The sequence below is a fragment of the Arachis ipaensis genome, chromosome B7, assembly GCF_059453495.1.
Source record: "Arachis ipaensis isolate K30076 ecotype BB chromosome B7, ASM5945349v1, whole genome shotgun sequence".
NCBI lineage: Eukaryota > Viridiplantae > Streptophyta > Magnoliopsida > Fabales > Fabaceae > Arachis > Arachis ipaensis.
In genome coordinates, this window is record NC_142442.1 from 117,441,808 (window position 1) to 117,453,607 (window position 11,800).

Below are 11,800 nucleotides of genomic sequence, written 5' to 3' on the forward strand. Positions count from 1 at the left end.
GAGGCAGATTGCCAGCTCTTTGGCAACTGTCATAGTTTCGTACAAACTCTCGGGAATCTTTATAGAGTGTGGGCCAATAGAAGCCACATTGGAGGACCTTGGTGGCTGTTCGCTCACCTCCGAAATGGCCTCCATATTGTGATCCATGGCAATGCCATAGGATCCTCTGTGCTTCTTCTCTAGGCACACACCTACGGATTATTCCGTCTGCACATCTCTTAAAGAGATAAGGTTCATCCCACAAGTAGTACTTTGCATCAGTAATTAATTTCTTCTTTTGTATCCTGTTGTACTCCTTGGGTATGAACCTTGCAGCTTTATAGTTTGCAATATCGGCAAACCATGGTGTTTCCTGAATGGCAAATAACTGCTCATCCGGAAAGGTCTCAGAGATCTCAAGAGAGGGGGGGCGTCCCTTCTACTGGCTCTATCCGAGACAGATGATCAGCCACTTGGTTTTCTGTCCCTTTTCTGTCTCTTATTTCTATATCAAACTCTTGCAGAAGCAACACCCATCTGATGAGCCTGGGTTTTGAATCCTGCTTTGTGAGTAGATATTTAAGAGCAGCATGATCAGTATACACAATCACTTTTGATCCTACTAGGTATGATCTGAACTTGTCAATGGCGTAAACCACTGCAAGTAATTCTTTTTCTGTGGTTGTGTAATTTTTCTGGGCATCATTTAGAACGCGACTAGCGTAATGAATGATGTGCAGAAGCTTGTCATGCCTCTGTCCCAACACTGCACCAATGGCGTGATCACTGGCATCACACATTAGCTCAAATGGTAATGTCCAGTCTGGTGCAGAAATAACTGGTGCTGTGACCAGCTTAGCTTTGAGCGTTTCAAACGCCTGCAGGCACTCTGTGTCAAACACAAATGGCGTGTCAGCAGCTAGCAGATTGCTTAGAGGTTTTGCGATTTTTGAAAAATCCTTTATAAACCTCCTATAGAATCCTGCATGCCCCAGAAAGCTTCTGATTGCCTTAACATTGGCGGGTGGTGGTAATTTTTCAATTACCTCTATTTTTGCTTGGTCCACCTCTATTCCCTTGTTTGAGATTTTATGCCCAAGAACAATCCCTTCAGTCACCATGAACTGACATTTTTCCCAGTTTAAAACTAGGTTGGTCTCTTGGCATCTTTTCAGAACAAGTTTCAGGTGATCAAGACAGGAGCTGAATGAGTCTCCATATACTGAGAAGTCATCCATGAAGACTTCCAGAAATTTTTCCACCATATCAGAGAAAATAGAGAGCATGCATCTCTGGAAGGTTGCAGGCGCATTACATAGCCCAAATGGCATCCTTCTATAAGCAAACACTCCAGATGGACATGTGAATGCTGTTTTCTCTTGATCCTGGGGATCTACTGCAATCTGGTTATAGCCTGAGTAGCCATCCAAAAAGCAGTAATAATCATGACCTGCTAGTCTTTCTAGCATCTGGTCTATGAATGGTAAAGGAAAATGATCCTTTCTGGTGGCTGTATTGAGCCTTCTGTAGTCAATACACATGCGCCACCCTGTAACTGTTCTTGTAGGAACCAGTTCATTTTTTTCATTATGAATCACTGTCATGCCTCCCTTTTTTGGGACGACTTGGACAGGGCTCACCCAGGGGCTATCAGAAATAGGATAAATAATCCCAGCCTCTAGTAATTTGGTGACCTCTTTCTGCACCACTTCTTTCATGGCTGGATTTAGCCGCCTCTGTGGTTGAACCACTGGTTTGGCATTATCCTCCAATAAGATTTTGTGCATGCATCTAGCTGGGCTTATGCCCTTAAGGTCACCTATGGACCACCCAAGAGCTGTCTTGTGTGTCCTTAGCACTTGAATAAGTGCCTCCTCTTCCTGTGAATTTAAAGCAGAACTTATAATCACTGGAAAAGTGTCACCTTCTCCCAGAAACGCATATTTCAAGGATGGTGGTAATGGCTTGAGCTCGGGTTTAGGAGGTTTTTCCTCTTCCAGAAGAAATTTCAGAGGCTCTTTCATGTCCTCTGAATCCTCTAAATCAGGCTGAACATCTTTAAAGATGTTTTCCAACTCTGATTCAAGACTCTCAGCCATGTTGATCTCTTCTACCAAAGAGTCAATAAGATCAACTTTCATGCAGTCTTTTGATGTGTCTGGATGCTGCATGGCTTTGACAGCGTTCAACTTGAATTCATCATCATTGACTCTCAGGGTTATTTCCCCCTGTTGGATGTCAATGAGGGATCGCCCAGTTGCTAGGAAGGGTCTTCCTAGAATGAGAGTAGCACTCTTGTGCTCCTCCATTTCCAGCACAACAAAGTCAGTGAGAAAGGCGAATGGCCCAACTCTGACAATCATGTCTTCAATTACGCCTGATGGGTATTTAGTGGAGCCATCAGCAAGTTGGAGACATATCCGGGTTGGTTTAACTTCTTCAGTTAAGCCAAGCTTTCTGATAGTGGATGCAGGTATTAGGTTGATGCTTGCCCCAAGATCGCATAAAGCTGTCTTGGTGCAATTACCTTCTAATATGCATGGTATCAGAAAACTCCCAGGGTCTTTAAGCTTTTCAGGAAAGCTCTTCAGAATGACTGTACTGCATTCCTCAGTGAGGAGAACTCTTTCTGTTTCTCTCCAATCCTTTTTATGACTCAAGATCTCTTTCATGAACTTGGCATAAGAAGGTATTTGCTCAAGTGCTTCTGCAAATGGAATCTTTATTTCAAGAGTCCTGAGATAATCTGCAAAGCGAGCAAATTGCTTATCCTGCTCCTCTTTCCAGAGTTTTTGAGGATAAGGTATCTTGGCTTTATATTCTTCAACCTTAGTTGCTGTATATTTACTGCCTACAGAAGTGGTTGAAGAAGTCTTTTTAGAGGGGTTGTTATCAGCATTTGTGTGTGTCTGATCCCTCACTGGCAATTGAGTGCCAGAGTTGGAAACTGGAGTGACGTTAGATGCCAACTTCTAATCTGTTCCTGGCGTCTGAATGCCAGAATTGTGCCCATTTTGGGCGTTCAGCGCTGGATTCTGCCCATTTTGGGTGTTCAACGCCAGATCCTTGCCCATTTCTGGCGTTGAACGCCAATCCTGCTTTGTTTCTGGCGTTGAACGCCAGTTTTGGCCATGGTCTGGGCGTTTAGCGCCAGCCTTCCACCAATTTTCTAGCGTTTTAGTGCCAAAATTATTTTTCCCTGGGCTCTTACTGTCCTCAGGTGAATCTTGGGTAGTTTGCTCATTTCTTGGCTTTTTGCTGCCTTGAGGTGGGGTATTTAATGTCTTCCCACTTCTGAGTTGAACTGCTTAGCATTCTTCTGTTATTTGTCTTGACAGCTGCTGCTTTGTTTGCTTAAACTGTTCGTTCAATTGTATATTAGCCATCCTTGTCTCTTGTAGTCTATCTTTGAATTCGGCTAACTGCTTTGTTAGAAAGTCCAATTGCTGATTGAATTCAGCAGCTTGTTTTACAGGACTGAGTTCAGCAGTTGCTGTTTTAACCTCTTCTTTCATGGAAGGGTCACTGCTTAGGTACAGATGCTGATTCCTGGAAGCTGTATCAATGAGCTCTTGAGCCTCTTCAATTGTCTTTCTCATGTGGATAGATCCACCAGCTGAGTAATCTAGAGACATCTGAGCTCCTTCTGCAAGCCCATAATAGAAGATGTCTAACTGAACTCACTCTAAAAACATTTCAGAGGGGCATTTTCGTAGCATCTCTCTGTATCTCTCCCAGGCATCATAAAGGGATTCACTATCTCCTTGTCTAAAGCCTTGGATGTCCAGCCTTAGCTGTGTCATCCGTTTTGGGGGAAAGTATTGATTCAGGAATTTTTCTGTCAGCTGTTTCCATGTCCTTATGCTGGCCTTAGCTTGGTTATTCAACCACCTCTTAGCTTGATCTTTTACAGCAAATGGAAACAGTAATAGTCTGTAGACATCCTGATCTATTTCTTTATCATGTACTGTGTCAGCAATCTGTAGAAACTGTGCCAGAAACTCTGTAGGTTCTTCCTGTGGAAGACCGGAATACTGGCAACTTTGCTGCACCATGATAATGAGCTGAGGATTCAACTCAAAGCTACTAACTCCAATGGAGGGTATGCAGATGCTACTCCCATATGAAGCAGTAGAGGGGTTAGAATATGACCCCAGAGTCTTCCTGGACTGTTCATTTCCGCTTATGTCCATGATGGAGAAAGGGAGATGATGTAAAATAGAGAAGATATTTTTATTTATTTATTTATTTATTTATTTATTTCAAAAATGAAATAAATTAAAATAAAATAAATAAAAAATGAGTGGAGAATTTCGAAAAACTGAGGAGAGAGAGAAAGTGGTTAGGAAGTTTTGAAAAGGATATGATGATTTTTTTTTTGAAAAAGGTTTTAAATTTTGAAATAAAAATCTGAATTTTAGAAATAGATTTCAAAAATTTGCTTTTAAAACAGAGAGAAAAGATATTTTTGAATTTAAAGAGGAGAGAGAAAAACAATACGATAACACAAGATTTAAAATTTTTAGATCTGATGCTCCTTGTTTTCGAAATTTTTTAAGGGAAAAACACTAAGGAACACCAAACTTAAAAATTTTAAGATCAAGACACAAGGAAAACTCAAGAACACTTTGAAGATTCACAGGAACACAAGAACACGAAGGAAGAACACCAAACTTAAAATTTTTAGAAAACTAAACTAAAATTTTCGAAAAACACAGAGAAATCAACAAGAAAACACAAAACTTAAAGTTTGGCACAGGATTTAATAGAAAAATTATTTTTGAAAAAGGTTTTAACAAGAAAATAAGGATTCTAAAATTTTAACACGACAATAATACGAGACTCTAAACAAAAAAGAGAAATTTTTCCTAATCTAAGCAACAAAATAAACTGTTAGTTGTCCAAACACGAACAATCCCCGGCAACGGCGCCAAAAACTTGGTGCACGAATTGTGAATCACACTTTTCACAATGCGTACCACTAACCAGCAAGTGCACTGGGTCGTCCAAGTAATACCTTACGTGAGTAAGGGTCGAATCCCACAGAGATTGTTGGTTTGAAGCAATCTATGGTTATCTTGTAATTCTTAGTCAGGAAGTCAATTATATTTATCAGTTGAATTGCGAATAAACAAGAGAGCATGGATTAAAGGTTACTTATTGTGTAGTAATGGAGAATATGTTGGAGTTTTGGAGATGCTTTGTGTTCTGAATCTCTGCTTTCCTCTGTCTACTGATTCAAGCATGCACGTCCTCCTATGGCAAGCTGTGTGTTGGTGGACCACCGTTGTCAATGGCTACCATCCATCCTTCTAGTAAAAATGGTCCGGGTGTGCTGTCACCGCACGGCTAATCATCTGCAGGTTCTCAATCGTACCGGAATAGGATTTACTATCCTTTTGCGTCTGTCACTACGCCCAGCACTCACGAGTTTGAAGCACGTCACAGTCATTCAATCCCAGAGTCCTACTCGGAATACCACAGACAAGGTTTAGACTTTCCGGACTCTCATGAATGCCGCCATCAATCTAGCTTATACCACGAAGATTCTGGTTAAGAGATCTAAGAGATACTCATTCAATCTAAAGTAGAACGGAAGTGGTTGTCAGGCACACGTTCATAGGGAATGATGATGATTGTCACGTTCATCACATTCAGGTTGAAGTGCGAATGAATATCTTAGATAGAAACACGCATGTTGAATAGAAAACAGAAATACTTGCATTAATTCATCGAGGCACAGCAGAGCTCCTCACCCCCAACAATGGAGCTTAGAGACTCATGCCGTCAAAGAGTACAAAGTTCAGATCTAAAAATGTCATGAGATACAAAATAAATCTCTAAAAGTTGTTTAAATACTAAACTAGTAGCCTAGGTTTACAGAAAATGAGTAAACTATAGCAGATGGTATAGAGATCTACTTCTGGGGCCCACTTGGTGTGTGCTGGGGCTGAGATTTAAGCAATTCACGTGCATAAGGCCATTTTGGGCGTTCAACGCCAGGTTTGGATCCATTTCTGGCGTTGAACTCCAACTTTTAATCCTTTTCTGGCGCTGGACGCCAGAATTGGGCAGAGAACTAGCGTTGAACGCCAGTTTACGTCATCTATCCTTGAGCAAAGTATGGACTATTATATATTTCTGGAAAGCCCTGGATGTCTACTTTCCAACACAATTAGAAGCACCCTATTTCAAGTTTTGTAGCTCCAGAAAATCCACTTTGAGTGCAGGGAGGTCAGAATCCAACAGCATCAGCAGTCCTTCTTCAACCTCTGAATCTGATTTTTGCTCAAGTCCCTCAATTTCAGCCAGAAAATACCTGAAATCACAGAAAAACACACAAACTCATAGTAAAGTCCAGAAATGTGAATTTAACATAAAAACTAATGAAAACATCCCTAAAAGTAACTAGATCCTACTAAAAACATACTAAAAACAATGTCAAAAAGCGTATAAATTATCCGCTCATCACAACACCAAACTTAAATTGTTGCTTGTCCCCAAGCAACTGAAAATCAAATAGGATAAAAAGAAGAGAATATACTATAAATTCCAAACTATCAATGAAACATAGCTTTAATCATATGAGCGGGACTTATAGCTCTTTGCCTCTTGAATAGTTTTGGCATCTCACTTTATCCATTGAGGTTCAGAATGATTGGCATCTATAGGAACTCAGAGTTCAGATAGTGTTATTGATTCTCCTAGTTCAGTATGATGATTCTTGAACACAGCTTCTTTATAAGTCTTGGCCGTGGCCCTAAGCACTTTGTTTTCCAGTATTACCACCGGATACATAAATGCCACAGACACATAATTGGGTGAACCTTTTCAGATTGTGACTCAGCTTTGCTAAAGTCCCCAATTAGAGGTGTCCAGGGTTCTTAAGCACACTCTTTTTTTGCTTTGGACCTTGACTTTAACCGCTCAGTCTCAAGTTTTCACTTGACACCTACACGCCACAAGCACATGGTTAGGGACAGCTTGGTTTAGCCGCTTAGACCAGGATTTTATTCCTTTAGGCCCTCCTATTCACTGATGCTCAAAGCCTTGGGATCCTTTTTATTTGCCCTTGCCTTTTGGTTTTAAGGGTTATTGGCTTTTTTCTCTTGCTTCTTGGTTTTAAGAGCTTTTGGCTTTTTCTGCTTGCTTTTTCTTTTTCTTTCTAATTTTTTTTCGCCTATTTTTTTTTTTCTGCAAGCTTTGTTCTTTGCTGATTTTTCTTGCTTCAAGAATCATTTTTATGATTTTTCAGATTATCAAATAACATGTCTCCTAGTCATCATTCTTTCAAGAGCCAACATATTTAACATTCTTAAACAAAAACTTCAAAAGACATACGCACTGTTCAAGCATACATTCAGAAAACAAGAAACATTGTCACCACATCAGTATAATTAAGCTAAGTTCAAGGATAAATTTGAAACTCATGTACTTCTTGTTCTTTTGAATTAAAACATTTTTCATTTAAGAGAGGTGATGGATTCATAGGACATTTATAACTTTAGGACAAAGTTACTAACTACTAATGATCATGTAATGAAGACACAAACATAGATAAGCACATAACATAGAAAACGAAAAACAGAAGAAATAAGAGCAAGGAATGAATCCACCTTAGTGATGGTGGCGTTTCCTTCTTGAGGAACCAATGATGTCCTTGAGCTCTTCTATGTCTCTTCCTTGTCTTTGTTGCTCCTCCCTCATTGCTTTTTGATCTTCTCTTATTTCATGGAGCATGATGGAGTGCTCTTGATGTTCCACCCTTAACTGTCCCATGTTGGAACTTAATTCTTCTAGGGAGGTGTTGATTTGCTCCCAATAATTTTGTGGAGGAAATTGCATTTGAGGCATCTCCGGGATCTCATGGTGATGAGCTTCTTGCGCCTCTTGAGCTCCATGAATGGGCTCTCTTGCTTGCTCCATCTTCTTCTTAGTGATGGGCTTCTCTTCCTTAATAGGAGTGTCTCCTTCTATGAAAGCTCCAGCTGAGTAACATAGATGGCAGATAAGATGAGGAAAAGCTAGCCTTGCCATGGGGGATGACTTTTCGGCTATTTTGTAGAGTTCATTAGAGATGACTTCATGAACTTCTATTTCCTCTCCAATCATGATGCTATGAATCATGATGGCCCGATCCACAGTAACTTCAGATCAGTTGCTAGTGGGAATGATTGAGCATTGAATGAACTCCAACCATCCTCTAGCCACAAGCTTGAGGTCCAATCTTCTTAGTTGAACCGGCTTGCTCTTGGAGTCAATCTTCCATTGAGCTCCTTCCACACATATGTCCATAAGGTCTTGGTCCAATCTTTGATTAAAGTTGACCCTTCTAGTGTAGGGGCGTTCATCTCCTTGCATCATGGGCAAGTTGAACGCCAACCTCACATTTTCCGGACTAAAATCTAAGTATTTCCCCCGAACCATTGTAACATAGTTCTTTGGATCCGGGTTCTTACTTTGATCATGGTTCTTGGTGATCCATGCATTGGCATAGAACTCTTGAACCATTAGGATGCCGACTTGTTGGATGGGGTTTGTTAGAACTTCCCAACCTCTTCTTTGAATTTCATGTCGGATCTCCGGATACTTATTTCTTTTGAGTTTGAAAGGGACCTCAGGGATCACCTTCTTCTTGGCCACAACATCATAGAAGTGGTCTTGATGGGCTTTGGAGATGAACCTTTCCATCTCCCATGACTCGGAGGTAGAAGTTTTTGTCTTCCCTTTCCCCTTTCTAGAGGATTCTCCGGTCTTAGGTGCCATCAATGGTAATGGAAAAATAAAAAGCTTATGCTTTTACCACACCAAACTTAGAATATTGCTCGCCCTCGAGCAATAAAAGAAAGAATAGATGAAGAAGAAGAAGAAAATATGGAGAAGAGGGGTGAAGTATGTTTCGGCCAAGTAGAGAGGAGAGGGTTGTGTTGTGTGAAAATGAGGAAGAATGGAGGGCTATATATAGGGGAGGAAATTGGTTTTGAATTTTGAAGGTAGGTGGGTTTATGAGGTAGGTTTATGGGGAAGAGTGGATGGATGTGAGTGGTGAAGAGGTGATGGGGAAGAGAGATTGAGGTGATTGGTGAAGGATTTTTGGGGAAGAGTGTTTATGGGATTGTGTAAAAGAGGGGTGAGAAGAAGTTAGTGGAGGTAGGTGGGGATCCTGTGGGGTCCACAGATCCTGAGGTGTTCAAGGATTTACACCCTTACACCACATTAGGCATGTAAAATGCCCTTGCACACAACTCTGGGCGTTCAACGCCAGGTTGGTGCCCATTTTGGGCGTTCAACGCCCATTTACTAGCCATTTCTGGCGTTGAACGCCAGAACCATGCTTGTTCTGGGCGTTCAGCGCCAGGATGCTGCCCATTTTGGGCGTTCAGCGCCAGAACCATGCTCTGTTCTGGCGTTGAACGCCAGGCAGGTGCTTCCTCCAGGGTGTGATTTTTCTTCTGCTGTTTTTGATTCCGTTTTCAATTTTTATATTTATTTTGTGACTCCACATGATCATGGACCTACAAAGACATATAACTAAGAAAAAATAGAGTTAGATAAATAGAAATTGGGTTGCCTCCCAACAAGCGCTTCTTTAATGTCAATAGCTTGACAGTGGGCTCTCATGGAGCCTCACAGATGTTCAGAGCTTTGTTGAGACTCTCCAACACCAAACTTAGAGTTTGGATATGAGAGTTTAACACCAAACTTAGAGTTTGGTTGTGGCCTCCCAACACCAAACTTAGAGTTTGGCTGTGGGGGCTTTGTTTGACTCTGCTTTGAGAGAAGCTTTTTATGCTTCCTTTCCATGGATGCAGAGAGAGATCCTCGAGTTGTAAACACAAGGTTGTCCTCATTCAATTGAAGGATTAATTCTCCTCTGTCCACATCAATCACAGCTCTTGCTGTGGCTAGGAAAGGTCTTCCTAGGATGATGGATTCATCCTCTTCCTTTCCAGTATCCAGGACTATAAAATTAGCAGGGATGTAAAGGCTTTCAACCTTTACTAACACGTCCTTTACTTGTCCATAAGCCAGTTTTCTTGAATTGTCTGCCATCTCTAATGAGATTTTAGCAGCTTGCACCCTATAGATTCCCAGTTTCTCTATTACAGAGAGGGGCATGAGGTTTATTCCTGAACCAAGGTCACACAGAGCCTTAAAGATCATGGTGCCTATGGTACAAGGTATTATAAACTTTCCAGGATCCTGTCTCTTTTGAGGCAATGTCAGTTGATCCAGATCACTTAGTTCATTGATGAACAAGGGAGGTTCAACTTCCCAAGTATCAATGCCAAATAATTTGGCATTCAGCTTCATGATTGCACCAAGAAACTCGGCTGTTTGCTCTTCAATAACATCCTCATTCTCTTCAGAAGAGGAATACCCATCAGAGCTCATGAATGGCATAAGGAGGTTTAATGGGATCTCTATGGTCTCTAGATGAACCTCAGAGTCCTTTGGTTCCTCAGAGGGAAACTCCTTATTGATCACTGGATGTTCCAGGAGGTCTTCCCCCTTGGGATTCACGTCCTCTCCTTCCTTTACAGGTTCGGCCATGGTGCTTATGTCAATGGCCTTGCACTCTCCTTTTGGATTCTCTTTTATATTGCTTGGGAGAGTACTAGGAGGGATTTCAGTGATCCTTTTACTCAGCTGGCCCACTTGTGCTTCCAAATTTCTAATGGAAGACCTTGTTTCATTCATGAAACTCATAGTGGCCTTAGATAGATCAGAGACTAGATTTGCTAAGCTAGATGGATTCTGCTCAGAATTCTCTGTCTGTTGCTGAGTGGATGATGGAAAAGGTTTATTATTGTTAAACCTGTTTCTTCCACCATTATTAAAGCCTTGTTGAGGCTTTTGATCCTTCCATGAGAAATTTGGATGATTTCTCCATGATGAGTTATAGGTGTTTCCATAAGGTTCACCTAAGTAATTCACCTCTGCTATTGCAGGGTTCTCAGGATCATAAGCTTCTTCTTCAGAAGATGCCTCTTGAGTACTGTTGGATGCAGCTTGCATTCTATTCAGACTCTGAGAAATCATATTGACTTGCTGAGTCAATATTTTGTTCTGAGCCAATATGGCATTCAGAGTATCAACTTCAAGAACTCCCTTCTTCATAGGCGTCCTATTACTCACAGGATTCCTCTCAGAAGTGTACATGAACTGGTTATTAGCAACCATGTCAATGAGTTCTTGAGCTTCTGTAGGCGTTTTCTTTAGGTGAATGGATCCACCTACAGAAGTATCCAATGACATCTTTGATAGCTCAGATAAACCATCATAGAATATATCCAGGATGGTCCATTCTGAAAGCATGTCAGAAGGACACTTTTTGGTCAGCTGCTTGTATCTTTCCCAAGCTTCATAGAGGGATTCACCTTCCTTCTGTCTGAAGGTTTGAACATCCACTCTAAGCTTGCTCAGCTTTTGAGGAGGAAAGAACTTGGCTAAGAAAGCCGTGATCAGCTTATCCCAAGAGTTCAGGCTGTCTTTGGGTTGAGAGTCCAACCACACTCTAGCTCTGTCTCTTACAGCAAAAGGGAAAAGCATGAGCCTGTAGACTTCAGGATCTACTCCATTAGTCTTAACAGTATCACATATCTGCAAGAATTCAGTTAAGAACTGAAAAGGATCTTCAGATGGAAGTCCATGAAACTTGCAGTTCTGCTGCATCAGAGAAACTAATTGAGGTTTCAGCTCAAAGTTGTTTTCTCCAATGGCAGGAATGGAGATGCTTCTTCCATGTAAATTGGAATTAGGTGCAGTAAAGTCACCAAGCATTCTCCTTGCATTATTATTATTTTCGGTTGCCATCTCC

At 41.1% G+C, this 11,800-nt stretch overlaps 1 non-coding gene across 1 annotated transcript; it reads left to right on the forward strand.

The window, feature by feature from the left end:
- Positions 1–11,292: 11,292 nt before the first annotated feature.
- On the forward strand, positions 11,293–11,400 carry LOC148553854 (small nucleolar RNA R71). Its single transcript, XR_015893669.1, has one exon. It is a non-coding gene; the product is annotated as a small nucleolar RNA R71 (small nucleolar RNA).
- The last annotated feature ends 400 nt before the right edge of the window (positions 11,401–11,800 follow it).